Source organism: Gadus chalcogrammus, chromosome 21 (genome assembly GCF_026213295.1).
Source record: "Gadus chalcogrammus isolate NIFS_2021 chromosome 21, NIFS_Gcha_1.0, whole genome shotgun sequence".
In the NCBI taxonomy this organism is placed as follows: domain Eukaryota; kingdom Metazoa; phylum Chordata; class Actinopteri; order Gadiformes; family Gadidae; genus Gadus; species Gadus chalcogrammus.
Window position 1 is genome coordinate 12,524,476 of NC_079432.1, and position 5,765 is coordinate 12,530,240.

Consider the following 5,765-nt stretch of genomic DNA (forward strand, 5'->3'; position numbering starts at 1 on the left):
GAGGCGGTGGTGTTCGGGGGGGGGGGGTTGTGTTAGTCTAGAGAAGCAAGGCCTCGTGGGATCTGTTGTCTGTTAGCGTGAGTGTCAGTGAGCCTCCGGGGAGGGAGAGCTCCCCAGCGGGGGGTCTTTCACGGCGGTCCCTCCACAGGCGGGGAGGGGGTTCAGCCAAATGAACTGCATAGCCGTGGAGAGCTCGGCGGTACAGTGGTATACCGGGGTTCTTCTCATGGGGCACGCCACATCTAGGCGCCACGGTAACCGTCCCTAGGTAGGACGGACAAAAGGTACAAAAAATATTGCAAAACATATTTGTTTGCCATCTTTGTAGTTCGAGACGGGTATCGAGGGGTGAGGAGTCAAATTGGAGAGAGAGAGAGGGAGGGGAGAGAGAGAGAGAGAGAGAGAGAGAGAGAGAGAGAGAGAGAGACTGAGGGAATGAGAGAGATAGTGTTCAAGATAGGGCGAAGGAGAGAGTGAGAGAGAGACTGACTGAAGAGAGCTGGAGAGAGGGTGTAGTGGGAGAGTGTAGGAGTGTCTGCATAAGGAGAGGAGCCAGTATGGTCACAGCTCATCGGCTGTCTGAGTCAGAGTGCTGGTGGTTGTGTGGGAGTTGTTTTTTTTATTCTGTTTTTTATTTATTTTTTGCAGTTGGCAGGGTTATGATTGGCTGATGACCCGTCTTTATTTTAACACAGCCTCCACAATCTGACTCTTGGGGACTTTTAGGTCATTTTTAGATCATTGAATCGATTTTGAATACTTCTGAATGGGTATCTTTAACTGAGGGAAAATTAAGTGAAAAAAAACTAAAAAGAAAAACGTTTTGTAAACTGCGATTTTCCACATTTAGTTTCTTGGTCCCTCAGAGATCGAAATGAACCAAATGGATCAGTGCCCAACCTGAGATGCTTCCCAGAACATATCTTTGATCCTGCCATCGATGCCTGTGGCGTTTCCATCTGGGATTTAGCAAACTCTGAATGAACAGTGGTTAAGATAGGATAGGCCAAATCCTGGGAAGAGCCATCAGGCACAAATTACCTATTTTAATAATGGCCGTTATTTAATTATTCTGATCGATTGATTACACTCCACTTGTCCGCAGGCTGTGTCGCGAGTATTCAGCCTTAATAGCCAGCTAGGGCTAGGTAGGCTAACGTAAACAGAAGAGCTCTAGTTCTGAGCATATCGCTGGTAGGCTCCAATGCACCTCTTTTTCTCTCTTTTTTTTTGACTCTCCCTCTCTACCTGGACCTCTCACCCTCAGAAGAAGCGCTGATGAGGGGGGAACTCGGGGTCCTGGGACTTTAGCGATGACGTGGCTCATTTGTCTGCTCAAGTCCGCGAGCGTCTCTTCCTCTGGCGGAGCCCTGTCCCCGGACGCTGAGAGTGAGGGATGCAGTCTCACAGCGGCCGCTGCCGTGCCAGCAATGGCCCTATTATAATAAGTCACACCGATTGGGAAGGGAAGGTGAGGGCGGGGGGGCGGGGGGGGGTTGTCAATTGGCCAGATTTCTCTTCCTGGCTCGGGACTGCTTGGCAACCCGGGCGCTCCTCTGGCGTTGTTAGAGGCAGGGCGGCGATGATTGGCGATAACAAACACGAGGTCCGGGGGGGGGGGGGGGGGGGGGGGGCGGCATTGGCGGGTTACTGGACGTATAAACACTGATTGGACACTGCCTGCCTGGGGGGCCTGACGACGGGGCAAAAGGAGAGCAGATAGATTGCGGGGGGCCGCAGCCCCTTCAGCAGCAGCAGATTGACGTTGGTGGAGAACAAGAAGGGCTCTGAAGGGTGTTATATGATGCGCACACGATCACATCCTCTATAGGCTCCTTGGGATTATGAGTGGAGGTCTACCTGGTGGATTCATGTCCTTCAGAGACCCACCTGCCTCTCTCTCTCCATGATGTCCACGCAGGCAGATCCTGGTCTAAGGATCAGCAGCTGGATCAACCCGCTACTCATTTTCAGACACTGTTGCTGCAGTGCCATGCATTTTTAATGGCTACGGCCATTGTTCCATTCTGTGTGGTTGTTTCTGTGCGTATGTGTTTTATTTTGTGTGTGCGGGTATGCTTATCTGTGTATGTGTGTGTGTGTGTGTGTGTGTGCATGTTGCGAATGTGTGTCAACACATTTTAAGGCTTATCTGTGTGTGTGTGTGTGTGTGTGTGTGGGTGCGTGCGTGCGTGCGTGCGTGTGTGTGTGTGTATGCATGCATGTGTGACAATCAGAGCACACAAGCTCACGCATGCGTTTGTCAGCACGCCAGGGTGTTTGCGTGCGTCAGCTGGGCGGGGGTGCACCTGTATGCAGATTATCACCCGTCAACAAATGGGCTTTGTTCCCTCCGCCGAGCCTCCCCATTTATAGCCTGCCTTTTAGTGTATTTTTTTTGCCGTGTAATTTCACCCCGTCCTGACTCAGCTCAGATACACAGCCGTTAGGAGAGGCTGGCTAACGACTCGGACAGCCATTTTGCATGTGTTGCCTTTAATAAGACGGATTGATCTGCCTAGATCTCCTCCTGGGGAAAGGGAACTGATGTTTTACTCTGGTTTGCAATGAGTATGCTGAACTCATTTCAGATAATACAATAAGGCCGTGAAACGAGATCTCTAACTGCTTTTGAGGCCATTCATCTAGCGGTTTTGTACTAATGCTTTTAAATGACCTTGGTTCACGATGCATGCAGATGTACGGTCTGCACGCGTGTCTCTGTGTCTTAAATGCTACAGAGAGGGGGCGAAAAGAGACAAAACAGGTAGAAGGATGTGGCAGGAACGTGCGTGTGTGTCAACAAACCCAATACCATACCAACATGAGAAACACTAAATAAAAGGTATGAGGAGCAACAATTGGACACATACATGTTGCCCAACTCGGTGGGAGATCCACGCGATCATCACACTTTGCGATCAACGACAGCGTACAACAAAGCCGTACCAACCCATGGTGTTCACTAAGTGGAGGGATTCCTCTGGGTTTGTGCTTGTCTTAATTAAGGCAGCCTTGGGGATGGTGCGTATTGTGCTGTCTGCGAGCCAAACTCACACTGACAGAAGACAGCTGGGCCAGATTGCATCGAGTAAACCCAAGACTCGAAGCACTGTCCTTCCTTGTCCAACGACTGCAGGGCGGAGAGTTCTGCGTTGCTGTCTCCGACAACGCACACAGCGTGTTAGCTGTATGCATGTGTGCGCGCAATCTAGCACAAACACGCCCACGTAGCGTGTGTGCATGTAGCGTTGTGCACACACACACACGCGCACACACTCAAAACTCCACACTCTCAAGAATTAATTAAAATGATCATATGTTATGGGTTGATTCACTGATTTCCGTGCATACAGTGCCAGCCATATGCCTTCTTATTTCTGATTGATTTCTTTTTAATTTACTTTCCAAAAATCAAACGTTTTGGTTTGCAGTTGAGGTTATCGGGATTATTGAATGTCGTGTTAACCAAGAAATGGGCCTATATGTCATTTTTTAAGTCAAGACCACTACCCATGTGAATAGGATGTGCATAATTTATGGAGTGCTATATAGTAGCATATTTGAAACTATAAGTCCAAAGGCGGCTCAACATAGTTTTTTTTGTAAATGCACCAACCGATCCTTCAAGGTTTTTGCTTATTGAAAAGCAGAAATCGGCGTGCTTAGCTCACTTTTATAAGGGCGTTCTGTGTAACCGATTTGGTGGTTTTCTCTGCTGCTCACTCACTGTGGAGACAGAAAGCAACGTGTATGTAACTGATTCATAAAGAGAGGGAGACGGATTGAGAAACAGAGAGAAGAGACGCGGGACGAGCCTGAAGGGTCATATAATTGAATTGAAGAATGAGGCTATGACTAGATGAAACAAAACACAAAGAAACTATAAATATATATATATATATATATTTATACATGCAGTGTATCTACGTACAAATTTTCTTTTTACAATCCATTCTCAGGCCAGTTATGTAACCAATGTTGACTCACCACGCACTGACGGAAGCCACACCCCCCTTAATGCTTTGTATGTGTGTGTGTAAGCAAAAGCCAGACATGCAGAGAGAGAGAGAGAGAGAGAGTGCGAGAGCGAGACCATGTGTGGTGTGTCACATGGAGGGCACAGAAACGACCTATTGTGCCCTGATCTGCAAAGTGCAGTAGTGACGTGCTTACAGTGGGAGATAGAGGGCTAGCCTCACTCTTGCCGGCCTTGTAAATAAACCTGCAAAAGGTTGTACGTTTTTGCCTTTCTTTCTACCTTCTTGCTTATTGTTTTATTTTAACCCTCTTTTGTTTAATTCCCGTATTCAGCTTCTGTGTGAGCTTAGCCAAATGGAGATACTGGGACACGCACACACGACAGACGCACACACACACGCACACACACACACACACACACACACACACACACACACACACACACACACACACACACACACACACACACACACACACACACACACACACACACCAGACAAACACACTCACACCCACCATACACTCACACAAACACCATACAATCAAACACACACGCACACACCATCCAAACAAACGCACGCACACACAAACACACACACACACACACACACACACACACACACACACACACACACACACACACACGCACACACAAACAGACACACTCACACACACACGCACACACGAACACAGGGGGAGCTTGACGTTAATCCTGGCTGTTGGAGGAGTCAATAAGGATGTTGATAAAGTGATGGTACTAGGCTGGCTCCTACGGAGGCTCCAGGTGTCCTTGACTTTCCATCCTGTGTGCTGGTGCGCCGGTGTAGGAACTGTGCCAAATTTTACTAATATATCCTTCACCATGGCTGGTATCGAGGCCAAACATAACATAATAGATGTGTTATGTAAGGGCTCTATTTCACGATAAGGCCCCGGCTCGTTGTTCATAGTCCCGCTGATTACACGGCTACTTCCTAAATAAACCAAGAATTTGACGCAGAGTATAATGACAAAAATAAGGATTGTCTTGATTAGAAAATGTTTTTAATCTGCGAGACTCGACAGTTTGAAATAGTGCCTATAGCAATAGTCTGTAATTCACAGCATCATTTATTCAGAAATAGCAGACCGCTGAATGTCGTGAAAGACCAATCACAACTGACTCTTCATTAAAACCACGTAATAAGTCTCTATATTGTTTTTCTATGTATCTCTCTGTACCCGTCTATCTATCGCTGCAGTTCTTACCCGGTCAGGTCACCCTTCACACCAATTGAAGGGATTAAGAAAGGAGTTGTATTAAATAAAGGAGGGGTTTTGGGGGAGGGGGTTGAGTACCAAACTAAAGTAAGTTCTTTAGTTGGACTCGGGACACAAAGGAGAATAGTGGTAACAGCAGGGTAAAGGGGAATGAGGATCATTGATCAGCAATTACCTCAGCTCCTGGCGCTGTCCGTGGTGCTGAAGTGTCTCCTCAGACACTGTGGACGGCCTGAGCCTGCTCACTCCACTCTATACATCTATCTATATCTGTCTCACTGTCTGTCTCTCTGTCTTTTTGTCTGTCTGTCTGTGTGTCTGTCCTGTCTATATTGTTCTCTTTCTCTTGCACTTCGTCTTGCCCGCTCTCTCTGTCTCAAATGGTTTGTGTGTGTGCGTGTTTGTGTGTGGGTGTGCGTGTGTGATGCCCCTTTCCTATTCTGAAACATTCTAACAGTATACACATACATGCATACATACATACATACATACATACATACATACATACATACATACATACATAA

General features: G+C 47.3%; 1 protein-coding gene across 1 annotated transcript in view; it reads left to right on the forward strand.

Annotated features, from left to right (window-relative positions):
- LOC130374961 (syntaxin-binding protein 5-like) overlaps positions 1–5,765 on the forward strand; it is a 67,974-nt gene that overhangs the window by 19,017 nt on the left and 43,192 nt on the right. The gene's annotated exons all lie outside the window — the stretch shown is intronic.